General features: G+C 45.9%; 1 protein-coding gene across 1 annotated transcript in view; it reads right to left on the minus strand.

The window, feature by feature from the left end:
- LOC309551481 (vomeronasal type-2 receptor 26-like) overlaps positions 1 to 13,535 on the minus strand; it is a gene marked incomplete at both ends in the record, with an annotated part of 1,345,010 nt that overhangs the window by 1,059,568 nt on the left and 271,907 nt on the right. The window lies entirely within an intron of this gene.

Genomic DNA, 13,535 nt, shown 5'->3' on the forward strand with positions numbered 1-13,535 from the left:
CTTAACCACTTGCCACCAAATCACGTACATGTGATTGACTGCAACTGGTTATACCGGCTATATGGCTACAGCTGTCAACCATAACCTTGGTATAGATTTTTTTTTGGGCAGGCAAAGATCTACAAAGTAAAAGCAATATTAGCAGCTAATTAGCTGCTAAGATTGCTTTTACAGGCGGTGAAAGTGGGCCCTTCTCCTCTTGCTGCCTCTCCGGGCTCTCTGATCCCAGCGGGAATCCTAGAATCCAATCCAGTGTTTGCCTTGGCTTACAATAGAGGTGACTGGAGACCGGATCATCTCCGATCACCTCTATGATCTAGGAGCCCGGAAGCGACAAGCATTGTCATCAGTTCCAGTTTCCTAGATGTGAACAGTGCCTTCTTTGAATTTGGAAAGTATCTGATCACTCCAATTTTGGATGTGATCAGATGCCTTTAAGGGCAGTGGAGACCGTTTATTAGACCCCCAGATCTCTCCATAAAAAGCATCTGTCACTGCCTACTGCTGTCACAAGGGATGTTTAGGAGAGCAATAATTCTAGTGCTAGACCTCCTTTGTAACTCTAAACTGGTAACCTGTAAAATTTTTAAAGTATCATAATTTGTCACCATTTCACAAACAGGCACAAACTTAACCTCATCACACCATCTGCATACATATATGTGGCCTCTCAGGGTGTGGGTCTTAACACCGAATGGCAGATTATATGCCGCCCTGTGAAAACCATGTATCGTACTGAGAGAGCACTCTCTGCACACTCCCAGCATGGTAGCCGGCAGATACTGGAAAGCTCCTGATACGTACTACAGGAGCTTTCTAATCATGTGACAGCCAATCACAGCAGTCACATGATCCGAATGTCCGTCTTTGCTTTTAAAGGGTCGGGAGGAGGTTGGCAGGAAGGGGTTAGACATGACATGTTAGGTATCTATTTACTCGGCAAAACATCATCTTTTATATTTTTCCTAAAAAGAAATGGGTTAAATGTTGTGTTTTTTGCATTAAAATTAATATATTTAATTAAGTTAAAATTTAACAAAATGTATATTTTACCATAAATATGTGTTTGAAAAACCGCTGTGCAAATACCATGACTAGTGTTGAGCGAACACGGACTGTATTATTCGTGTTCGTACCGAATAATTGGATTTTTTTTACCCGAACACGGACACGGACACTTTACTGTATGTTCGGGTAAAAATCCGTGTTCGGTCGTTTTATTTCCGGGTTTTGCATGCTTTGGCGCTCTTTTCATGGCGGGCTTTCAACAGCCAATCAACAATCGTTTAACTGGTGTGCCTTAAGCCATCCCAGCCATGCCTGCAAATGTCTTAGTAGCTGTGATTGGCCGTCTGAAGCATGTGACCAAGTCTTTATAAGTTCGAGGCAGCCGCCGCAGCAGCGTCATTCTGCTGCTTAGCTAAGGGACAGAGCACACATCAATGTGCTGGCTGCTGATTAGGGAAAGATAGGCAGGAAAAAACCATTTGTGTCCGGATAGAATTGAGGGACAGGTCGGAGTGTTTAGGCAGGGCGAGTTGTAGGCATTTTAGGGATAGAGTCTGCTGAATTATAGGGTCAGTGTCTTCTACAAACTACAATCGATATTGCTGTGTGGGGGGTGGGGTGAATCTGCACTCAATCCTGATCTACGATCTCTTCTCAATCCTGTTAGGGACAGAGTCTGCTGAATTTTAGGGAAACTGTGTTCTACAAACTACAATCGATATTGCTGTGTGGTGTAGGATTGGAGATAGGCAGGTGTCAGTGATCCACATCCATTTTTCTGTGTGTGAGCTGCAGTGAACACAATCTTTTTGGGCTGCAGTGAACACAATCTTTTTGGGCTGCAGTGAACACAATCTTTTTGGGCTGCAGTGAACACAATCTTTTTGGGGTGCAGTGAACAAAATCTTTTTGGGGTGCAGTGAACACAATCCTTTTTGGTGTGCAGTGAACACAATCTTTGTGGGGTGCAGTGAACAAAATCCTTTGTGGGGTGCAGTGAACACAATCTTTTTGGGGTGCAGTGAACAAAATCCTTTTTGGGGTGCAGTGAACAACATCCTTTTTGGGGTGCAGTGAACACAATCTTTTTGGGGTGCAGTGAACAAAATCCTTTGTGGGGTGCAGTGAACACAATCTTTTTGGGGTGCAGTGAACACAATCTTTTTGGGGTGGAGTGAACAACATCCTTTTTGGGGTGCAGTGAACAAAATCCTTTTTGGGGTGCAGTGAACAAAATCATTTTTGGGGTGCAGTGAACACAATCTTTTTGGGGTGCAGTGAACACAATCTTTGTGGGGTGCAGTGAACACAATCTTTTTGGGGTGGAGTGAACAACATCCTTTTTGGGGTGCAGTGAACAACATCCTTTTTGGGGTGCAGTGAACACAATCTTTTTGGGGTGCAGTGAACACAATCTTTGTGGGGTACAGTGAACAGAATCTTTGTGGGGTGCAGTGAACACAATCTTTGGGGGGTACAGTGAACACAATCTTTTTGGGGTGCAGTGAACACAATCTTTGTGGGGTGCAGTGAACACAATCTTTTTGGGGTGGAGTGAACAAAATCATTTTTGGGGTGCAGTGAACAACATCCTTTTTGGGGTGCAGTGATCAAAATCCTTTTTGGGGTGCAGTGAACACAATCTTTTTGGGGTGCAGTGAACAAAATCCTTTGTGGGGTGCAGTGAACAGAATCTTTGTGGGGTGCAGTGAACACAATCTTTGGGGGGGTACAGTGAACACAATCTTTTTGGGGTGCAGTGAACACAATCTTTGTGGGGTACAGTGAACAGAATCTTTGTGGGGTGCAGTGAACACAATCTTTGGGGGGTACAGTGAACACAATCTTTTTGGGGTGCAGTGAACACAATCTTTGGGGGGTACAGTGAACACAATCTTTTTGGGGTGCAGTGAACACAATCTTTGTGGGGTGCAGTGAACACAATCTTTGGGGGGGGTACAGTGAACACAATCTTTTTGGGGTGCAGTGAACAACATCCTTTTAGGGTGCAGTGAACACAATCTTTGTGGGGTGCAGTGAACAACATCCTTTTAGGGTGCAGTGAACACAATCTTTGTGGGGTACAGTGAACAGAATCTTTGTGGGGTGCAGTGAACACAATCTTTGGGGGGTACAGTGAACACAATCTTTGTGAGGTGCAGTGAACACAATCTTTGTGGGGTGCAGTGAACACAATCATTGTGGGGTGCAGTGAACTCAATCTTTGTGGGGTACAGTGAACACAATCTCATACTTCTGAAGATTTGAGGGTGCTGCCTGTTCCATACTCCCCCTACTCCTCATCTAGCCTTTTAGGGGTACAAACAATAGTAATTGGGGCCTAGTGTGGTTGTGTACGTGTGATATACATACACTTTTTTTGGATCATATTTTCTATTCCGCTATTTAATCAAAAACCTTTGGGGATCAGTTAAATTGGGGGATAGTCTGTGTTGGTACGTGTGAGAGAGATCCACCTTTCCAAGTTGTTGGGGTTCATCTCATACTTCTGAAGGTTTGAGGGTGCTGCCTGTTCCATACTCCCCCTACTCCTAGCCTTTTAGGGGTACAAACAATAGTAATTGGGGCCTAGTGTGGTTGTGTACGTGTGATATACATACACTTTTTTTGGATCATATTTTCTATTCCGCTATTTAATCAAAAACCTTTGGGGATCAGTTAAATTGGGGGATAGTCTGTGTTGGTACGTGTGAGAGAGATCCACCTTTCCAAGTTGTTGGGGTTCATCTCATACTTCTGAAGGTTTGAGGGTGCTGCCTGTTCCATACCCCCCCTACTCCTCATCTAGCCTTTTAGGGGTACAAACAATAGTAATTGGGCCCTAGTGTGGTTGTGTACGTGTGATATACATACACTTTTTTTGGATCATATTTTCTATTCCGCTATTTAATCAAAAACCTTTGGGGATCAGTTAAATTGGGGGATAGTCTGTGTTGGTACGTGTGAGAGAGATCCACCTTTCCAAGTTGTTGGGGTTCATCTCATACTTCTGAAGGTTTGAGGGTGCTGCCTGTTCCATACTCCCCCTACTCCTAGCCTTTTAGGGGTACAAACAATAGTAATTGGGGCCTAGTGTGGTTGTGTACGTGTGATATACATACACTTTTTTTGGATCATATTTTCTATTCCGCTATTTAATCAAAAACCTTTGGGGATCAGTTAAATTGGGGGATAGTCTGTGTTGGTACGTGTGAGAGAGATCCACCTTTCCAAGTTGTTGGGGTTCATCTCATACTTCTGAAGGTTTGAGGGTGCTGCCTGTTCCATACTCCCCCTACTCCTAGCCTTTTAGGGGTACAAACAATAGTAATTGGGGCCTAGTGTGGTTGTGTACGTGTGATATACATACACTTTTTTTGGATCATATTTTCTATTCCGCTATTTAATCAAAAACCTTTGGGGATCAGTTAAATTGGGGGATAGTCTGTGTTGGTACGTGTGAGAGAGATCCACCTTTCCAAGTTGTTGGGGTTCATCTCATACTTCTGAAGGTTTGAGGGTGCTGCCTGTTCCATACTCCCCCTACTCCTAGCCTTTTAGGGGTACAAACAATAGTAATTGGGGCCTAGTGTGGTTGTGTACGTGTGATATACATACACTTTTTTTGGATCATATTTTCTATTCCGCTATTTAATCAAAAACCTTTGGGGATCAGTTAAATTGGGGGATAGTCTGTGTTGGTACGTGTGAGAGAGATCCACCTTTCCAAGTTGTTGGGGTTCATCTCATACTTCTGAAGGTTTGAGGGTGCTGCCTGTTCCATACTCCCCCTACTCCTAGCCTTTTAGGGGTACAAACAATAGTAATGGGGGCCTAGTGTGGTTGTGTACGTGTGATATACATACACTTTTTTTGGATCATATTTTCTATTCCGCTATTTAATCAAAAACCTTTGGGGATCAGTTAAATTGGGGGATAGTCTGTGTTGGTACGTGTGAGAGAGATCCACCTTTCCAAGTTGTTGGGGTTCATCTCATACTTCTGAAGGTTTGAGGGTGCTGCCTGTTCCATACTCCCCCTACTCCTAGCCTTTTAGGGGTACAAACAATAGTAATTGGGGCCTAGTGTGGTTGTGTACGTGTGATATACATACACTTTTTTTGGATCATATTTTCTATTCCGCTATTTAATCAAAAACCTTTGGGGATCAGTTAAATTGGGGGATAGTCTGTGTTGGTACGTGTGAGAGAGATCCACCTTTCCAAGTTGTTGGGGTTCATCTCATACTTCTGAAGGTTTGAGGGTGCTGCCTGTTCCATACCCCCCCTACTCCTCATCTAGCCTTTTAGGGGTACAAACAATAGTAATTGGGGCCTAGTGTGGTTGTGTACGTGTGATATACATACACTTTTTTTGGATCATATTTTCTATTCCGCTATTTAATCAAAAACCTTTGGGGATCAGTTAAATTGGGGGATAGTCTGTGTTGGTACGTGTGAGAGAGATCCACCTTTCCAAGTTTTTGGGGTTCATCTCATACTTCTGAAGATTTGAGGGTGCTGCCTGTTCCATACTCCTCCTCCTACTGCTCAACCATCCTTTTAGGGGTACAAACAATAGTAGTTGGGGCCTAGTGTGGTGGTGTACGTGCGAGATACATACACTTTCTTTTTGATCATATTTTCTATTCCGCTATTCAATTAAAACCTTTGGGGATCAATTCAATTGCGAGATAGTCTGTGTCGGTACGTGTGAGATCCACCTTTCCAAGTTGTTGGGGTTCATCTCATACTTCTGAAGATTTGAGGGTGCTGCCTGTTCCATACTCCTGCTCCTACTGCTCAACCATCCTTTTAGGGGTAGAAACAATAGTAATTGGGGCCTAGTGTGGTTTTGTACGTGCGAGATACATACACTTTTTTGGATCATATTTCCTATTCCGCTATTCAATAAAAACCTTTCTAGGGCAAGATCTTAAATTACAGAAATATGAGGAGACCGTCAAATAAGGGCCGTGGCCTGGGTCGTGGTGCTGCTGGTAGAGCTCCTGTTGCAAGGAGAGGACGTGGTCGATCTGTGCCAGCTACACGCACAAGTGAAACACCTTCCTCAAGTGTGAGTAGGCGACAGAACCTGCATCAGTATTTGGTAGGGCATCAAACGCCCCTAGAAGTGATGAGGCCAGAACAAGTTGAGGCGATAGTAGATTGGTTTGCTGCTGACAGTGCCTCCAGTTCCTTCACATTGTCTCCCACCCAGTCTACTGCAGAAAGGTCAGAGTTGGCACCTGCAGCCAATGTCCAACCGTCTTTCACCTCACCCCCTTGCAAATCAGGCCAGCAGTCTGAGCCCCAAGCCATACAGCAGTCTCTTATTCTTTTTGAGGACTCTGTCAGCAGGGTTTCCCAGGGCCATCCACCTAGCCCTGCCCCAGAAGTGGAAGAGATTGAGTGCAGCGATGCCCAACCACTTATTTCTCAAGATGAGTACATGCAAGGATCATCGCAGCACGTCTCCGATGATGACGAAACGCAGGTGCCAACTGCTGCGGCGTTCAGCATTGTGGAGACCGACAAGGAGGGCAGGGGTGAAGACTGGGTGGAAGATGATGTGGAGGACGATGAGGTCCTCGACCCCACATGGAATGAACGTCATGCAGGTGACCTGAGTAGTTTGGAGGAAGAGGCGGTGGTCGCACAGAGCCACCAGCACAGCAGAAGAGGGAGCAGGGTGCAGAAGCGGAGCGGCCGTGCCCTAGACACTACGCCCGCTACTGCCCAACGCAGCAAGGGAACGAGCGCACCAAAGTCAGCTCAAAGGAGTTCTCTAGCGTGGAAGTTCTTTAGAAAATGTGCTGATGACAGGACACGAGTGGTTTGCACCCTGTGCAATCAGAGCTTGAAGCGAGGCATAAACCTTCTCAACCTGAGCACAACCTGCATGATCAGGCATCTAAGTGCAAAGCACGAGCTGCAGTGGAGTACACACCTTCAAAACCAAGAAACGTCTCTGGCTCATCCTGCTTCCTCTTCTGCTGCAGTCTCGGGCCGCTCCAGCCACATCTGTAGTGATACCGGCACCTGCCACCCCGCAAACAGACGATCTGTCAGCAACACCACCACCTGGGTCACCAACAACCATCTCCACAATGTCCCGTGGAAGCGTTCAGCTTTCCATCTCCCAAACACTTGAGAGGAAGAGGAAGTACCCCCCTACCCACCCGCGATCCCTGGCCCTGAATGCCAGCATTTCAAAATTATTGGCCTTTGAAATGCTGTCATTCCGTCTGGTGGAGACGCACAGTTTTAAAAACCTTATGTCGGTGGCTGTCCCACAGTACGTCGTGCCCAGCCGCCACTACTTTTCCAGGCAAGCCATCCCTTCCCTGCACAACCAAGTGGGGGAAAATATCAGGTGTGCACTGCGCAACGCCATCTGTGCCAAGGTCCACCTAACTACGGATACGTGGACCAGTAAGCACGGTCAGGGGCGTTATATCTCCCTAACGGCACACTGGGTAAATGCAGTGGCGGATGGGCCTGAGGCGGATAGCAATTTGGCGCATGTCCTTCCACCACCGAGGATTGCAGGGCGCTTCAGTTTGCCTCCTGTTCCTAACTCCTCCTACTCCGCTTCCTCATCCTCTACCGCCTCCTCATCCGGACAGCGTAACACCTTCACCACCAACTTCAGCACGGCCAGGGGTAAACGACAGCAGGCAGTTTTACAACTTGCCTGTTTGGGGGACAAACCACACACCGCGCAGGAGTTGTGGAGGAGCATGGAACAGCAGACAAATGAGTGGTTGCTGCCAGCGAGCCTCAAGCCCGGCCTGGTGGTGTGCGATAACGGGCGAAATCTCATAGCAGCTCTGGGCCTAGCCGGTTTGACGCACATCCCTTGCCTGGCGCATGTGCTGAATTTGGTGGTGCAGAGGTTCCTTAAAAACTACCCCGATATGTCAGAGCTGCTGCAGAAAGTGCGGGCCGTTTGTGCGCACTTTCGGCGTTCTCACCCTGCTGCTGCTCGCCTGGCAGCGCTGCAGCGTAACTTCGGCCTTCCCGCTCACCGCCTCATATGTGACGTGCCCACAAGGTGGAACTCCACCTTGCACATGCTGGAAAGACTGTGCGAGCAGCAGCAGGCCATAGTGGAGTTTCAGCTGCAGCACGCACGCGTGAGTCGCTCTGCGGAACAGCACCACTTCACCACCAATAACTGGGCCTCCATGCGAGACCTGTGTGCCTTGTTGCGCTGTTTTGAGTACTCCACCAACATGGCCAGTGGCAATGACGCCGTTCTCAGCTTAACTATCCCACTTCTATGCCTCCTTGAAAAAACAATTCGGGCGATGATGGAAGAGGATGTGGCACAGGATGAGGAGGAGGAGGAGGATGAAGAGGTAACATTTCCAAGGCTTTCAGGGCAGTCATTCGCAAGGGGCTCCGAGGGTGGGTTCCTGCACACGCAAACGCCAGGGACGCAATTGTCCAGCAGGGGCACAGTTCTGGAGGATGAGGAGGATGAGGAGGAGGAGGAGCTGGAGGAGGAGATGGAACCATGTTCACAGCAGGGTGGCACCCAGGCCAGCTCATGGCCATCACTGGTGCGTGGCTGGGGGGATACAGAGGACACGGACGATACACCTCCCACAGAGGACAGCCTTTCGTCGCCTCTGGGCAGCCTGGCACACATGAGCGATTACATGCTGCAGTGTCTCCACAACGACCGCCGAGTTGCCCACATTCTAACTTGTGCTGATTACTGGGTGGCCACGCTGCTGGATCCCCGTTACAAGGACAACGTACCGTCCTTAATTCACTCACTGGAGCGCGATCGCAAGATGCGCGAGTACAAGCGCACGCTGGTAGACGCCATGCTGCTGGCATTCCCATCTGACAGCGGGGCCACAGTGGAAGCACAAGGCAGAGGAGGAGGAGGAGGAGGTCGCCAACGCAACCAGGGCACCGCCAGCACCTCAGAAGGCAGGGTTAGCATGGCCGAAATGTGGAAAAGCTTTGTCAGCACGCCACAACAAACAGCAGCACCAGCAGCTCAGATGGAACGTCTTAGCAGGAGGCAGCATTTTACCAACATGGTGGAGCAGTATGTGTGCACACGCCTACATGTAGTGAATGACGGGTCTGCCCCCTTCAACTTCTGGGTCTCCAAATTGGGCACATGGCCTGAGCTTGCCCTTTACGCCTTGGAGGTGCTGGCGTGCCCTGCAGCCAGTGTATTATCTGAACGGGTATTTAGCACGGCTGGGGGCGTTATAACAGACAAGCGCAGCCGCCTGTCCAGAGACAATGTGGACAAGCTCACGTTCATTAAAATGAACCAGGCATGGATCCCACGGGACTTTTCCGTACCTTATGCAGAATAGCAATGGATACCGACCTTACCCACCCATTGTAGGGGGAAAGTTTCCGCGCTTTTGGAGAAAATTAAATAAATAACTGACTGCAGCCTACCTCAAAAATATAGATAACTATATTTGGTAAATGTGAGGAAAGGGGAGGTAATATGGCGCTGTCAGGCTAATAAATAGGAAAAAATAAATAAATATGTCTTAAAGTGCACTGGTGATAGGTGAATAAGAACCAGAATATATAAAGCTTCATAAAGTGAATCCTTAAAGAGTGTAAATAAGTTTGAATAAATTGGTTATAAAATGTGTATCTATATAATGATAAATAAATAAAAAAAGTTTAAGATATAGGTGATACAAAATCAATGTGTAATCTTAAAAATATATATATAACTATATAAAAATTTTTTTAAAGTGATGTTGTAAAAATCTTCCACATATACTTAAAGTGCTAATTAATCAATCAGATATATATTGTGCTAATGGGCCAAACGGTAAATAACTTTGTATAAATCTGTGCACATAAAAAATCATAAATAGTGTCCAACAAATAAGATAGCATAAATAAATAAATAAATATAAAACGAATATATAGGAAAATTGTCCATATAAATAGCCAAATATAGCAAATATAATCGAGTCCCAAAAAAAGGGGTGATGAAGTAGGGATTTGACAGGATAAATGGATTACAGGACTTCCAGAATGATGGGGGTGCTCAATACAGGAATCAGTGCTCCCCTCCTATTATTCCCGCACTCACCAGATGGTGGTACCCCCACAGGGGTAATAAGCGTTTGGGGTGACTCTTGGAGGTCCCTCCGAAGGTTGGCTAGTAATCCACTTAAACCCGACTTCGTATCCTATTCCAGGGAAATTTGATGGAAAATCCCTCCTCTTAGAGTACTCCAAAAAGGTTTGAGAGATCTTGGTTGCAAAAACTTTATGGGTTGCTGGTTCAAACGAGCACCGCCTCTTCGGTTGAGAACCACCTTCACTCAGTTCACCAATCAGGGAATGCAGAGAATCTCTGTCCCTCCTTATCCTTCCTCATTCCAAGCATGTAACAATTCAATAAACAAACATTTCTATTTTTTTACTACAATGCATAGTTTTTGTATTAAAAGGTGTCTCTATCAATTGTATCATGTTTACATATATTCTTTTTTGTTTGTTTATTGAATTGTTACATGCTTGTGTGGATCCCCTATTCATTGTGCACTCCTTTTGTGTCTCCGGTTGCAATACACTTTCTGTCCGGACGGGGGCGTGCCTCCCCAAACTCTCCAGCGGATGTGTGGTCCTCGGGCGCGCTGATGATCGGACAATGTGTCCGCTCTATCTTCGTTGCGGCCGCCCTGGGCTGCCCATTGTGGCCCATCCAAAAGCGGCACTGCGTGCGCACCCTATGGTGCGCGCGCAGTTGAGGACCTGACCCGCCCACATCGCGCATGACGTCATGCGCATGTGGCGTCGGGTTGAGGGTCATATTAGGCGGGGCTTCACTACACTGTCTCTCAGGAGACGGCGTTCAGCGCCATTGCAGCATGTTGCAGGTATGATCCAGGATGGCTTCTCCTTTATGGACCTTTTTTTAGCTATTGATGCATCCCTCTGAACTTAATTATTCTCCTGTTTCATAGATGATCCATTGCCTAGGCTAAGCATTTGGCCCACGGAGCATTTCTTAATGGCACAGCTTGTCCTGTGCCTGATTCAAATTACCATCACTATGCTATCTTAACTTATCCCTGTTCATCTGGCATAATTCCAAACAGGTAACCTTTTCCTTGATTTGGCTTGCCTTCTCAATCAAGGCTGCCTTTATATTGTACAACCCTTTTGGGATGCTGACATGCTATATTCTTGCCCATTTAGGATTAATACTGGTCTCTGGACTCCAGCTCCAGCTGCATTCTATAATCTTGGCTGATCTCCCTATTTTATGAGATATGTGTGTTTTCCTCAGGAAACATGAATAGGTATTAAGCATTTATATACAAATCCCATACCCTCTATGGTGATGGTGGACATATTTGCTCTCCTTTTTTAGTGCAGACCTATTTTTTCCCACTCTATCTTGCAACACCCATTTGGGATAGTCCACTGTCCTGATTACCCCTCCACATCCGCTGGGGAGACGTTTCCTGGGGGGGCACTTTCCTTTCACTCGGACGTCGGTTTGTTGTTTGCACGGTGGAGGCCCTGGGTGCACCTGGTGTTCCACACTCGCATGCATTTATGATTATATATGTACATGTACACACTAATAACTGTTGTTGTTGTTATATCATACAGGCTATTCAAGGCATATTATATTCTATGTGTTCTACTCCCCTGAAGAAGCGGACCCTTTGTGCCCGCGAAACATGTCGGGAATGGTCTGATGCTCCTCATTGGACCCAATCTACTACACATTGTTGCCTTACGCCTATATGCCTCATTTTATATTTCATCTCATATATGCTTAATGTATTTCTATGTATATCATGATTTGCATCATATAAACTGGTTTTAATATGTACCAATAAACTTTTTTAGTTTTTATAAACATTTTTTCTTTTTGTTCTATCTGGTACCTAAAAAATCCCATCAGCCCTCAACACCTTTTTTCCCACTTCTCTTGTTTCCCTTCTCTCTTTCCTTCTTTCCCAGTTTTCATTTTTTTCCCCTCTCTTCCCTTCCCTTTCCCCCCCCCCTCCTCCCTCTCTTTTTCTTCTCCCCTTTCTCTCCCCTTTCTCCCTTCCCTCTCTCTCCCCCATTTTTGTTCCCCTTCCCTCTCCCCTCCCCCTTTTTCTTTCCTAGTTTCTTTTTTCCTTGTTCCTCATCTATTTTTCCGTCTACATTCTTGTTTCCATCCAAACCCATGCCCTCACACCTTGGGCTTGTGCTTTGGATACACTTTGGGAATATTTCCCACAATCAATAGTATACATTCTAGGGATGTGGTACCTTCTCTCTTTTTTTGATTTATTACAAACATATTCTCGATTTTGAAATTTTGGGTGGATAACACACCCGAGGGCTTCCCCTTTTTTCGGCCTTCAGCCGTATGTTTGTATATCTAACTATTCAATTCTATGTATTACTTTTTTTAGGTTATACTGACTGCTTAAGCTTTTTTCCCTGTTTTGGAGAGACAGTTATCTTTCATCATCTAATTAACATATACTCCCTAGCGGGAGTTTGTCTTCTTCATTTCCTTCCCTTCGGCTTCAGCCTCGTGGGTTCCGTTGGCGCGGACTGGACTGGACGCAGGACTGAGTCATGGATCTCCAGGGCACAGCATGGACTGGTTTCATGTCAGGTATTCAGTTGGCTTGTGGATCCCAAACCAAAGTCGAGGAGGACCTCAGAGTCTACCTCGGCAAAATGCAGAATCTTTTGAAACGAAAATCCCATTTGTATTGGCACATAGAATATTTCCAGAAGTACATCGATGAGAATATTAGCCCTCAGGGCCTAAGAATACACACCCTTCCCACTCTGAGGGACCCCTCAGATACCTTTAAAAAGGATTGGGAAGGTATTCTCAATAACTGTAGTCGTGATCTTATGAAATCTCTGGTGGTCCAATACAAGGGGGATATGACGTCTCTAGATACCGAAATAGATCAAATTAATACCAAGTTCAAACATGTCTTTGAGGCCCCGACCTTCGCCCCTGCGTGGACGGAGGTTAAAGCAAAATTAGAAATTATGAACAAGGAAATTGTCCATAAAAAACAATGTAAATTTCTTAAAGATAGACAGGCCTTCAATGAAGGCTATGCCTACAGATGGAATTCTAAATCCCGCACTTTACGCACATCAAGACCACGCACAGTTGATCATGCCGAAATTACGGATGACAACATGGAATCTGACTCTAGCATTGCTAGTTCTCTTTAACAAAAATCGCAGTTGTCTAGACAGGGACCATCCATTCCCAATAAACGCACTAAAGCACAAAAACGAGGACGAGGCAGTGCCGGTCCCTCACCTACTCAACCTCTGAGTCACAACAAGAAAAAACCCGACACACAAGCTCACATGAACACGTCCACACATTTAGCCAATATAGCACCCACATTACAAAAAGTTTTGGCCAAAAACACCACACCCTCTTTGAACACTAGTGATTCTACATCTGCCACTTCAGACGATGGTTTTTTAGAATTACCAACTCCACAAACACCCAGGAATACCAAACAGGGC

This window comes from Pelophylax lessonae (genome assembly GCF_965119305.1).
Source record: "Pelophylax lessonae genome assembly, chromosome: 1".
In the NCBI taxonomy this organism is placed as follows: Eukaryota; Metazoa; Chordata; class Amphibia; order Anura; family Ranidae; genus Pelophylax; species Pelophylax lessonae.